Genomic DNA, 14,605 nt, shown 5'->3' with positions numbered 1-14,605 from the left:
CTGCAAGCAGACAAACAAAAAAATCACAAGAAAGAAAAACCTAAAACACCTGTCTCAATAATAACTAGAAAGTGCTGAATAGGCTGTTAGCTAGCTTTCCTACAAAAGAAACATTCAGAGGGGGCTGCTACTTCCAAGGCAATTTCTGCCAAGATCTGCCTAGAAGAAGCAGTAATGTAAGAGCTGTCACATCCAGAGATGCTCAGCATTGGCCTTGTAAATAGCACATTGCATAGAGCAGCTGTGGGGTGTAAGCAACAAAGGAGAAGGTTAAGTAATCTCTGTGCACATAGCATGGACCTGCTGTCAGCCCAACTTTCTTACATTCCAGTAAATACAATTTCTTCTATGTTGACATCTTGCATGAGGATCCTCTCTCTCAGAATGTCCTCCCTATTCAAGCCCAGCTGTTCTAATCATAGCCATTTTGAATACTCACATCTAGATTCACTTACTCCAAGGAATCTTCCCTGGTCACTGCATCCTTTATTGGCTTCTTCTTTGAGTTTATGCTTAGACCTAATACCTCCTACATGGGATCCAGGCAGAACAGTTGAATCTGGGTTGGGAAAATATTCCTGAATCTAGATTGCCATACGTCCAGCAAGCCCACTAGGAGGGCAGTAGGAGAAGAATTGGGGGCTTTTGTCAAGTCTATTGGTGGTGTGGATTTCAATCTCGAAAGTAGAGATTGATAGGTCTTCAATATTCTAAAACTTTGCAATTCAGAAAAGGGCTTCCTAGAGAAGGAAAAGTGCTCACCATTAGTCAAGGATGTGGGCACTCAGGCCTTGATAGAGGGGTTTTTGTGGCTTCCTTCATTCCTCCCAAGGGTTGTAAACTAATGCAGAATTGCAGGTGCAAAGACTAAGATGCCTCCAGAAGTGATGCTAAAAGTAAGACCAAATGTGCAGGTGTCAGAAGCTCCGAAAGCTAGACTCTAAGAAACATCAAAGTATCCCTGAGAAATGCTCTGATAGGCAAGTATCCTGGGAGCACTCTCAACCAATAACATTCCTGACAAGAGACACTAAGGAGAGCAGCTCCTGACACTGGCCACAAACACAGCAAAATCCTTTATCTGGAATTGCCTTTGCAAAGACCAGCTAGACTCTGGGTAGAGAGTCTGACTGGAGAACATTTCCCAGCAGTAGCTCAGGCTCTCAGCCCTTCCAGCACGAGAGGCTGTATGGCATTGTGTTCAAGATAATGGGCCACAGACTAACAGATTTGGGTTGTTATAATAGCTCTGTCCCTGTCTATTGTGTGACCTTGGGGAAATCTAATCATTCTAAGCCCCACTTTTTATCATTCATAAAATATGGATAGTAGTATCATCTCACAAAGGTCTGGAGCAAATAAAATGTGATACTGCACATAAAGTTTGTAACTCTGTCTGACACAAGGTAAATTGTTTGATAAGTATTAGGCATCATCATGATTATTGCTATTACCCAGAAGATTGTAGGGATTATAAACTGTTGGTGTCTCAAGGTGCCATTCACTGAGAAGGCAGGATAATAAATTCTTCTGAAACTTAGAGCAATTTGAGGTTCAGGCTCAGTTTAGAGCTCAGGCTAATCATGGAGGCCGTATGGTGTAGAGACATCAGATTCCTAATGAAGGATGTGGCTTATAAAAGAAGACAACAGAGATATTGTCTAGAATTGTTTGTTAATTTTACCACCTGCTTAATTTTGTTATCCCAGTTAATTTATAAGCTTCTATAAAACACAACCATAACTTTCACTTCTTATTCTATTAAAGGGTCTAAATCAAGGTCAAAGGCCTTTATTGACTGGCTGATTGGCACCAATGGCTCAAAGTGGGTGGCCGTAGTCATTCCTATAGTGTCAAAAAATATTGCAGGCTATTAGCAATGTGTGAGAAAAGGAGACTCAAAGGTTAAACAGAGAATACAGCACCATAACAATTCTATAAAAATATTATATATCAGGAGTCTTTAAAATACCAATACCCTTTGACATTATAATTCTATTTCTAGGAAATTATCCTACCAAAATAATCTAGTGAGTAGAAGAAATTTTATGTGGAAAGTCATTGTTTTAAAACAACCTACATAATAATAGATGATATATTATGTAAACTGTGGATCTTCTTTCATGTAAGGTACCTACCAAAAGCAATGCTTAACAAGCATTTTAGGGGTGCCTGGGTGGCTCAGTCCTATAAGCATCTGGCTCTTGATTTCATCTCAGGTCATGATCTCAGGATCATGAGATCAAGCCCCACATTGGACTCTACACTCAGCATACAGTCTGCTTAAGATTCTCTTTCTCCTTCTCCCTCTGCCCTTCCTCCTGCTTATTCTCATTCTCTCACTCAAATAAATAAAGTCTTTTTTTAAAAAGAAGCATTTTAAAAGCTTAATAAGTATTTATGATGTAATGTTCAGTGGGAAGAGCTATATGCAAACTATGATCTTAATTATGTTAGAATGCATAGAATATTAACTGGTTATTTCTGAGTGGTGGGATTTGGGATGGCTTTATTTTCTTATTTATACCTTCTAGTTTGTTTCCCAAATTTTCCACAATAATTATGTACTACCTTTATAATCAAAGAACATGTTGAAATATTATTTTAAAGCACATATGCGAAAAGACTGGAGCCACCTGGAGGCAATACTCTACCTAGATCCTGGCCCAGGCCATGAGGGGTTAATATAACAGGGTAACAGGCTGTAAAGCAGAGCAGCCCAGTGGAGGTAAAGGAGCCCAGCCTTCTACATCTATAGGACATTAGAACATCTAAAACAAAGACTTCTAAATTCTCCTTTGGGGCAAGGGAAAACCAAGGTCTGGGACTTACATATTCTCTTCTCAGAGAAGAAAAAAAAGTTAGCTCTCTCATTAAAGACACCATCAGTGGCAAGTGATGTCACCAACATGATGTCATAGGTCGTTCCTGAATTTCCTTTCTCTTTCAAGAATAACTAATAACTCTTCAAGAATAAGGTACCACTGAGAGAATCCTAGAATGTGGAGGGTGAGGCTGAAGCACTCCTTCACCCTGTGCCACAGAGACTGAGATAGACTACATTAGAAGTGTAAGAGAAGCAGCTATATGCTAACCCAATTGCCTCTCCCCCAGCCCAGAATATCACCATACTGAGAGGTCTTCCTGAGTCTCAGCACCTTTGTTGGGAAAAGAAAACTCAGGGGGGACAACCAGTACCCCCAGCATTTATGGGGCTACTACACTGATCTTAACCCATGAGAACTTCAGGGAATCTGCAGGGCTCAACCACTGGAAATATGACTATGATGGATTCAGGAGAGCAGCCTGCAATAATTAGCATACAGATTCTGATAGACCTAGTTCACATCTGTAGTGCCCATGCAATACTCCCAACCAGTGGCTTTGCTTATCTGCAAAACCAATTTGGTGGTACAATCTGACCTGTGCACATAACATGGTACAGATCTGATTGATTCAGATCCTCAAACAGGAATTTTGCCAGCCCTAGAGCCTGGTTTGCCCATGCAAACAAGAAGCTGACACATTATCACAACCCCCATGGAGAGTGTCTGACCAAAGGTCTGGCTGAAGCACCTGGAAGCAGTATGGCCCAGGGGTGCTTGAGCTGAGAGGTGGGTAGGCAAAGCTGATCACTCACAGAGCAAAGCCACTTGCAGATATGGAGGGTTCCCATGTGGTACACAGGCAGGAGAATTAATTTTTAGCAAAGGTTGAGAGTACCTTTGGGAAACCGAATTGCCTGAAGTGGTCCCTCCCTTCCCCACCCAGGCCAGGGAGCTGAGACATAACTCTACCCATGCTTTGTGGATCCTGGCCCCATTTGATAAGTGGATGCAGTACCTGGAAGGTGTGTGGCCTAGTGGTACTAAAGCTGAACGAAGGACAGGAAGAGGCCATAGTTTGCACAGTGAAGCCAGTGGAGCTGTTCAGCCAGAAAACTTAGGGCATGAGTCACCTTGAATTAGACAACAAAGAACTTTACTTGCTTCTCCCACTGCACCTGGGCAAGAAAATGAATTCATAGCCTGGCTCATCACTGAATATACTCACCAGTGTGCCTGACCAGGGAATCTAAACAGGACACATAGGAAACTGTGTAGCCTATCCAACAGTCCTGCTTATAGAGTCACTTAAACAGAGAGCACAGCCTGTGGCTATCCCCATCTGCAGAATAAAAACAGTGCCCTCATCTGATTAGGGAATTCAATGCACACTTTTTTTTTTTATAAATTTATTTTTTATTGGTGTTCAATTTGCCAACATATAGAATAACACCCAGTGCTCATCCCATCAAGTGCCTCCTCATCCCATCAAGTGCCCCTCGTGCACACTCTTAACTGAATCAGATTCCTAAGAATGACTCATACAGGCCCTGGTTCCCATCCTGTTGCCCTCCAGTACAAGGAAGCTAATTCATAGCCCCATCTACTATGAATATCATATACTTTCCCAATCATCTAGTAAGGCTGACCAGACAATCCAGACAACTAAAGAGCCTATCCTATAGTCTCACTTGAGTAGGGAACCAAGCCAGCAGACCTATCCAAATGTTCTCAGACAGTGGCCCCATCCCCAGCCTCAGGGTTTGAACAGGTAACTCGCCCCCAAACAGACCACAATAGCAGGCCCCACCTGCCCAAAGCCATTACCAGCAGACATGCCCCAGAACTCAAACTGGGCTGATTGGGGAAGATATGTCTGTGCAAACCTGTGAAGTCTGGAAGAGAATCCTAATTACCCAAATGCACAGATACCAATATAAGGAATCAAGGATAATGAAAAAACAGGTAAAAATGAGACCACCAAATGAAACTAATAAAGCTCTAAAAACTGATCTTGAAGAAAGAACTGCCAGACAAAGAATTAAGAATAATCCTCTTAAGTTTAATTAAGCAGAAGAATGCACAGACAACTAAATGAAATTAGGAAAACAATTTATGAACAAAATCAGATGAGCAAAGTGATAGAGACCAGCAAATATACAAATATCCTAGGGGGAAAAACACAATAACTGACCTAAAGAATTTAATAGAGAATTTCAAAAATGACTTGACCATGTAGATGAAAGAATCATTGATCTGGAGAATAGAATAGTAGAAAGTACCCAATCAAAGGTGGAAAACAAAATAAATAAAAAAGAGTGAAGAAAGTCTACAAGACTTATGGGACATAATGAACAGAAACAATATTCACATCATAGGAAATCCAAATAGAGAAGAGAAATAGCAAGAGGTAGAAAGTATATTTAAAGCAATAATGGCTTTAAACTTTCCAAACCTGAGGAGAGAAATGGACATCCCAACCCATGAGATCCAAAGGATTCCAAATAGGTCAAACCTGAATAGAGCTACACCAAGACACATTCTTATTGTTAAAAGTTAAAGACAAAGAAAGAATTTTGAAAGCAACAAAAGAAAAAATTACATACAAAGGAACCCCCATAAGAATTATCAGCAGATATCTGAACAAAGACATTTCAGACCAGAAGAGAATGCAATTGCATATTCAAAATATTGAATGAAAAAACCCATCAGCCAAAATTTCTATACCTAACAAAGCTGTTCTTCAGAAATAAAGGCGGGATAAAAACTTTCTTGAACAAACAAAATCTGAGGGAGTTCATTATCACCAGACCTACCTTACAAGAAATGCTAAAAGAAGTTCCTGAGTGAAAATAAAAGGATGTTAACTAACTTCACAGAAACATGAAAAGATGCACTTGGGTGGCTCAGTCCATTAAGGACCCAACTCTTGATTTAAGCTCAGGTCATGGATCTTGGGATTGTGAGATCAAGCCCCATGTTGGGCTCCTTGACAGGCCTGGAATCTGCTTAAGATTCTCTCTCTCCCGTTCCCTCTGCCACTTCCCAACCCTCTCTCTCAAAAAAAAGGTAGTGTAAAACTCACTATAATGGTAAATATATTGTGAAAGTTAGATCTGTACTTGGTAATAGTGATGGATAATTCATTTATAATTGTAGATTAAAAATATAAAAATGAACATAGTAAAAATAACCATAACTATGATAATCTGATATTAGTTACACAATATAAAAATATATAGATTATAACACCAATAATCTAAACTGTGAGGGGGAGGAGAAGGAAAGTGTAAAGTTTGGGAATTCTTGAAGTTAAGTGGTTATCAACTTAAAATTAACTTATACCGAATAGCCAAAGGAATCCTGAAAAAGAAAATAAAAGCAGGAGGCATCATGATTCTGGACTTCAAGCTACATTACAAAGCTTTAGTTATCAAGGTAGTATAGAAACAGACACAGAAATCAATGGAACAGAACAAAAAACCCAGAACTGGACCCATAACTATATGGTCAACAAAGCAAGAAAAAATATCCAAGGGAAAAAAGACAGCTTCTTCAACAAATGATGTTGGGGAAAACTGGACAGCAACATGCAGAAGAATGAAACTGAACCCCTATCTTACACCATACACAAAAACAAACTCAAAATGGATGAAAACTCTAAATGTAAAATAGGAATCCATCAAAATTCTAGAGGAGAACACAGGAAACAACCTCTGTGACCTCAGCCATAGCAACTTCTTATTAGATATGTCACTGAAAGCAAGGGAAACAGAAGCAAAACAGAACCACTGGGACTTCATCAAGATAATAGCTTCTGCACAGCAAAGGAAACAATAAAGTTAAAAGGCAACCTACGGAATAGGAGAAGATATTTGCAAATGACATATCTGATAAAGGGCTAGTATCCAAAATCTATAAAAAACTGATCAACATCTAAAAAACAACCCAGGTAAGAAATGGGCAGAAGACATGAATAGACATTTTTCCAAAGACATCCAAATGGCTAAATGAAACATGAAAAGATGCTCAATATCACTCATCATCAGGGGAATAGAAATCAAAACTATGATGAGATACCACCTCACACCTGTCAGAATGGATAAAATTAACAACATAAGAAACAACAGGTGTTGATAAGGATGTGGAGAAAAGGGAACACACTTGCACTGTGGGTAGAGATACAAACTGGCACAGTCACTCTGTAAAATAGTATGGAAGTTCCTCAAAAAGTTAAAAATAGAACTATCAAAGGGTAGTGGAAGGGGAAGCAGGCAGGGCAATGGGGTAACTGGGTGATGGGTACTGAGGAGGGAACTTAATGGGATGAGCACTGAAAGTTATACTATGTGTTGACAAATCAAACTTCAATTAAATAAAAATAAGAACTACCCTTTAATCCAGTAATTATACTGCTAGGTATTTACCCAAAGGATTCAAAGAGGTACATGCACCCCAGTGTTTATAGCAACATTATTAACAATAGCCAAACTATGGAAAGAAACCCAAGTGTCAATTGACTGATAAATTAATAAAGATGTGATACAGATAGAGAGATAGAGAGATAGATAGAATGGAATATTACTCAGCCATCAAAAAGAATGAAATCTTGCCATTTGCAGTGAGGTGGATGGAGATAGAGTATATGATATTAAGCAAAATAAGTCAGTCAGAGAAAGATAAATACTATATGATTTTACTCATAGGTGGAATTTAGGAAACAAAGCAGATGAACATGTGGGAAGGGGAAAAGAGATGAGAGAGGGGGAGGCAAATCATAAGAGACTCTAAACAATAGAGATCAAACTGAAGGTAGATAGAGAGGTGGGTAGGGGATGGGATAAACAGGCGACGGGTATTAAGAGGACACTTGTTATGATGATCATTGGGTGTTATATGTTAGTGATGAATCACTAAATTCTAGTCCTGAAACCAATACTACACTATATGTTAACTAACTAGAACTTAAATAAAAATTTGGAAGAAAAAAAATAGATGGTTATAATTTTAAATTTTTTATATAAGCCTCATGGTAATCATAAGGGAAAAACCTGTAGCAACTACATAAAGAATACAACAAAGGAGTCAGAACAGTGACATCCCAAAGACATCAAAACACACACAAAAAAAAGACAGATAAGAAATAAGAAACAAAATATCCACAAAACAACCAGAAAACAATGAATAAAATGGCAGTAGTAAATTCTTAACTATTGATAATCACTTCAAACATAAACAGACTGAATACTACAATCAGAAGACGGAATGGCTGAATGGGTTTTTAAAAACCCAAGATCTCAGGATATGCTGCCCTAAAGAGACCTGCTTTAGTCTTTAAGACACATATAGACTGAGAGTAAAGGGTTGGAAAAGTAATTTCAAACACATGGTAAAAAAAGAAAAGCAGGAAGAGGTAGCTCTACTTGTATTAGACAAAATAGGCTTGAAACTAAAAATGGTAAAGAATCCCTGGGTGGCTCAGCAGTTTGGTGCCTGCCTTTGGCCCAGGGCGTGATCCTGGAGTCCTGGGATCGAGTCTCACAGAGGCTTCCTGCATGGAGCCTGCCTCTCCCTCTGCCTGTGTCTCTGCCTCTCTCTCTCTATGTCTCGTGAATAAATAAATAAAATATTTTTAAAAAATGGTAAAAAAGAGAAGGTCATTACATAATGATAAAGAGGTCAATCCATTAAGAAGATACAATTGTAAATATTTATGTGCCCAACGTTGGGGCACCTAAGTATATGAAGCAAAAACAAACAGAGCTAAAAGGAGAAATAAACAGTAATACAATAACAGTCAAGGACCTTAACCCACTCTCAACAACTGACAGATCATCCAGACGGAGAGCCAATAAGGAAAGAGAAGATTTGAACAACACTGTAGATCAAATGGACCTCATAGACATATATAGAACATTCTGTCCAAAAAGAGAATACACATTCTTCTCAAGTGCACCTGGAATATTTTCTAAGATAGACTATATGTTAGCCCACAAAACAAGTTTTAGCAAATTATGAAAGATTAAAACCATACCAAGTATCTTCTCTGACCACAACAGTATAAAACTAGAAATCAGTAACCAAAGGAAAACCTGAAAAATTCACAAACACATGGAAATGATACAACATTCTCCTAAACCATCAGTATAACAAAAAAGAAAATAAGGGGAAATAGTTTATTGAGACGAATGAAAATGGAAACAATAAATCAGAACTTTTAGAATACAGCAAAAGCAGTTCTAAGAGGGAAGTTCATTACAATAAACATCTACATTAAGAATAAAGGAAGGGACGCCTGGGTGCCTTAGTGGTTTAGCGCCTGCGTTTGGCCCAGGGTGTGACCCTGGAGTCCCGGGATCAAGTCCTACATGGGGCTCCCTGCATGGAGCCTACTTCTCCCTCTGCCTGTATCTCTGCCTCTCTCTCTCTCTCTCTCTCTCTCTCTCTCTCGGATAAATAAAATCTTTAAAAAAAAATACAGGAAGATCTCCTATAAGCAACCCAACTCTACACCATAGGGAACTAGAAAAAAAGAACAAACTGATCCCAAAGTTGGCAGAAGAAAGAAAATGATAAGGATTAGAGCAGAAATAAATGGAATAGAGAACACAAAAGTAATAGAAAAGATTAACCAAACTAAGAGTTGGTTATTTAGAAAGATAAACAAAATTGAAAAGTTCTTAGACTAACCAAAAGAAAAAGAGAAGGACTCAAATAAAAAAAAATTATAAGAGAATTAGGAGATATTACAATTGGTCCCAGAGAAATATCTGTATTTCATAAGATCATAAGAGGCTACTATGAACAAGTACAGGCCAACAAACTGAAAAACCTAGAAGAAATGTTAAAAACTAAATCAGGACAAAATTTTTAAATCTGAATAGACCAATTGCTAGTAAGGAGATCGAATTGGTAATCAAATATCTTCCGATGACAAAAATGCCAGGACCACATGGCTTCACCAGTGAATTTTACTAAACATTACAAAAGAATTATAAGCAATTTTCAAACTCTTCCAAATAATCAAAGAGGAGGGAAGTTATTTTAAGAGGCCAGCATTATTATGATGTCAAAATCAGTAAAGGACATTATTAGAAAAGAAAACTCCATGCCCATATCCCTAATGAATACTCATGCAAAAATTCTCAATAAATACTAGCAAACTAATTCAGTAGCACATTAAAGGGTCATTCAGCATGATCAAGTATGATTTATCTCTGGGATGCAAGAATGGTCGGACATATATATGCAAATAAATCAATGTGATACATTATATTAATAGAATGAAAGAAAAGAGTCCCCCATATGATAATCTCAATAGATGCAGAAAAAGCATTTGACAAAAATCAATATCCATTTATGATAAAAACTCTTAACTAATTAGGCAGAGAAGGAATATATATCCATGTAATAAAAGTCATATATGATAATCCTCCAGCTAACATTATACTCAAATGGTAAAAGGTTGAAAGCTTCTTCTCTAAGATCAAAAACAGGGGTGCCTGCCTGGCTCAACTGGAAGAACATGCAACTCTTGACCTGAGAGTTGTGAGCTCGAGCCGTACATTGGGTATAGAGATTACTGAAATAAATTAAACTTTTAAAAAATTCTAAAAAAGATTAGAAACAAAACAAGGGTGCCTATTCTCTCCACTCATATTCAATGTAGTACTGGAAGTCCTAGGTAACTCAGTGAGACAAGAAAAAGAAATAAAAAATATCAAAATTGGAAAGGAAGAAGTAGAATTATTTCTATTTGCAGATTACATGATTTTATATACAGAAAATTCTAAACAACCGACCAATAATCTAATATTGATCATTAGATCTAATCAATAAATTCAGTACAAGTGTAGGATACAAAGTTAATGTACAAAAATTTCTATACAACAATGAATTTTCTGGAAAAAAATAAATCAATCTCATTTACAATAGCATCAGTAAACAAAGCAAAACAAAACTCACTTAATAAATACTTAAGAATGAATGTAACTAAGAAGGTGAAAGATCTCTACTCTGAAAACAAGAAATAGGTGAAAAATATCAAAGAAGGCACAAATAGGGGTGCCTGGGTGGTTCAGTTGATTGACTGTCTCACTTTGGCTTGAATCATGATCTCCGGATCCTGAGATCAGGCCCAGTGTCAGGCTCTGTGCTCAGTGGGGAGTCCGCTTCTCCCACTTCTTCTCTCTCTGACTCTCCCCCTACTTGTGGACACACTATCTCTCTGTCTCTTTCTCTCAAATAAAATCTTTAAAAAATTAGTTTTTAAAAAAGACACATATAATAAAAGTTATCATATATTCATGGATTAGAAGAAATAATCTTGTTAAAATATCCTTATTACCAAAAAGCTATTTATATAATTAATATGACCCCTATTAAGATTTCAATAGGATTTTTACAGAAGTAGAAAAAACATTCCTAAAATTTAAATAGAACCACAAAAGACCTTGAATAGCCAAAGAAATCCTGAGAAAAAAGACCAAAGCAGGAGGCATTACAAGTCCTGATTTCGAGCTATACTATAAAGCTATGGTAATCAAAACAATAATGATACAGGCATAAAAACAGACAAACCAACAAAACAGAATCAAGAGCCCAGGAGTAAACTCAAGCATATGCAATCAACTAATATCTAACAAGGGAGTCAAAATACTCAATGGAGAATAGGCAGTCTCTTCAATAAATGATGAAGTTAATTGGATATTCCCATGTAAAAGCATGTAACTGGATGCCTATCTTACACCATTCACAAAAATTAACTTGTAATGGATTAAAGACTTAAATATAAGGCCTGAAACCATAAGACTTGTAAAAGAAAACAAAAGAATAGAGCTCCTTGACATGGGCCCTCGCAATGACTTTTTGGATGTGACATCTAAAACACAAAAAACAAAAAAATAAACAAATAGGACTACATCAAACTAAAAACTTATGTACAGCAGAAGAGACCATAAACAAAGTGAAAAGACAACCTACAGAATGGGAAAAAGAATATTTATAAACTATATATCTGATAGGGATTAATATCCAAATGTATAAAGAACTCACACAACTTAATAGCAAAAAAAAAAAAAAAAAAAAAAAACAACCCAATTAAAAAATGGGCACATGATCTAAATAGACATTTCTCCAAAGAATATATACAAAAGGCCAACCGGTATGTGAAAAGGTGCTCAACAGCACTAGTCATTATGGAAACACAAATTAAAACCACAATGAGGGGAGGCCTGAGTGGTTCAGCAGTTGAGCGTCTGTCTTTGGCTCAGGGCATGATCCTGGGGTCCTGGGATCGAGTCCCACATTGGGCTTCCTGCATGGAGCCTGCTTCTCCCTCTGCCTATCTCTCTCTGTGTGTCTCATGAATAAATAAATAGAATCTCTACAAAAAACACAATGAGATATGACCTCATGCCTGTTAGACTAGCCATCAACAAAAAGACAAGAGGCAACAAAATCTGATATGAATATGGAGAAAAGGGAAACCTTATGCACTGTTGGTGGGATTGTAAATTGGTACAGCCACTACAGAAAATAGTATGGAGGATCCTCAAAAAATTAAATTTAGAACTACCATATGACTTAGCAATTCCACTTCTGGGAATGTATCCAAAGGAAATAAAAATACTAACAAAAAGATATCTGCAGTGTCATGTTTAAAGCACCATTATTTAAAATAGTTAAGACATAGAAACCATCTAAGTGTCCACCAATAGATGAATAGATAAGGGAGTTGGTGTCTATGTGTGTGTGTATACACAGGAATATTATTCAGCCATAAAAAATGAGAAACTGCTACAATTTGCAACATGAATGACCTTGAAGGCAATACACTAATTACAATAAGTCAGACAAAGAAGGACAAATACTGCACGATCTTACTTATATGTGGAATCTAAAAACAAAAACAAAAACAAAAAACACAAAGACAATAAAAAACTCACAGAAAAGGAGATCAGATTTGTAGTTACCAGAGGCAGTATGAGGGACAAGGAAGAAAAATGAGGATAGTCAAAAGGAAAATTTTCCAGGTATAAGATAAGTAAGTCCTAGGGATGTTCATGTACAACATGTTGACTATAGTTAATGCTGCTCTATAATATACAGGAAAGTTACTAAGAGAGTAAAATCCTAAGAGTTCTCATCATAAGGAGAAAATTTTTATTCTTTTTTGTTTTCATTATACTGTATCTATATGAGATGACAGATGTTAGCTGAAACTCCTGCAAGCAGCATTTCACAATATATATAAACCAAATCATCATGCTATACGCCTTAAACTTGCGCAGAGATGTATGTCAACTATTTCTGAATAAAACTGGGGAGAAGGACACCATTAATTTCTCAGTCAGGTTAACTTGCCATATACTTCTCAAGGCAGTGAAGCCAACATCTATCTCCTCATCCCTATCCTGCCCCATCAGTACCTCTGTGGGATGCTATCTTCATTGCCCATAACCTTCTCCAAGGATGAGAAGAACACCTTAAATGCCCTGAAGCCACAGGCCTCATTCTCACCTTTTCATCACCATTGTCTCTTTCAAAACTCATGACCCCTGCCAATTAGGAAACTATATCATTAATGTATGTGTTAATTATTGTAGGGTTCTATTCATAACACCAGCTAATAATAATACATTTCAGGAAAAGAATAGATTCATAACCTTCCCAGATATCAGAACAGCTAGATAAAATTATTGATAGACTTATTGGAAAGCAGTATTATAAGTATTCACTTTATTTCAATACTTCATGGTGAATTTCATATCTTGTAAAACCATTTCTTTCTACCTGATATACTTGTTTAGCCATGTTTTCTAATAAAAAACTATATGAAAAACACTTTCTTTTTTCCTTCAGAGTTTCAAAGGATTTTGGTTGTGAATACTAATAAAATGATTTTTTTCACTTTCCTAGATTCTGGTCATCTGTCTACTAATCAATTTATTAAGAATTCAACTCAACAAAAAAGTTTTTAGAGATAGAACATTAATGTGTCAGTACAGAGAAAACATAAAATTACTTTTGCTGCTCATAGTTTGAGAAATCTTAGAGACAGAAAGATATTCTAAAGATGCTCCCACATCCCTCCTCACCCTATGACTATTCAGAGCACAAATTCAGGATTTTAGCTCCCTTCACTAACACCTAATGATTAAAATAACAAAGACAATAACAACTCCATGTATTATTGACGAGAACAGTTAAACAGGTAAAAATAGTCTGCCACTTCAAAGGAAAATGAAGAAAATGTGAGTGAATATGAAGTCAATTCATCAGATATGTTTTTTTTAATATTTTATTTATTCATGAGAGACACATGAATGCCTCTCAGAGAGAGAGAGGCAAAGACATAGACAGAGGGAGAAGCAGGCTCCATGCAGGGAGCCTGATGTAGCCCCAAGCTGAAGGTGGTGCTAAACCATTGAGCCACCGGGGCTGCCCCATCAGATATGTTTTAAAATCACAGCTGTTAGAGCTAGAAAAAAAATCTCAAAAGATCATTTCACTCCATCCACGGGCTTTATAATAACAAGGTATTGCTCTATCCATGTGAGCATAGTGGCAGCCCCAGAAGGTTAGGGTCAGGTCTCTTGGCACACAGCAGATTAGGATCAAGAAGCAACATGAAGTTAGATATCAGTTTCCAGTACCCTTGTACAGGCCTCTAACCACTGTGCCAAGCTGCTTTTCTTCTAAAAATCATTCTGTTTGGAGGATTCATGGTCATTCCTATATGCATTCTAGATTTTTTGAGCATGCTGTTTGTCTGGCAG

Source organism: Canis lupus, chromosome 20 (genome assembly GCF_011100685.1).
Source record: "Canis lupus familiaris isolate Mischka breed German Shepherd chromosome 20, alternate assembly UU_Cfam_GSD_1.0, whole genome shotgun sequence".
Classification (NCBI taxonomy): domain Eukaryota; kingdom Metazoa; phylum Chordata; class Mammalia; order Carnivora; family Canidae; genus Canis; species Canis lupus.
This window is presented reverse-complemented; position numbering follows the sequence as displayed.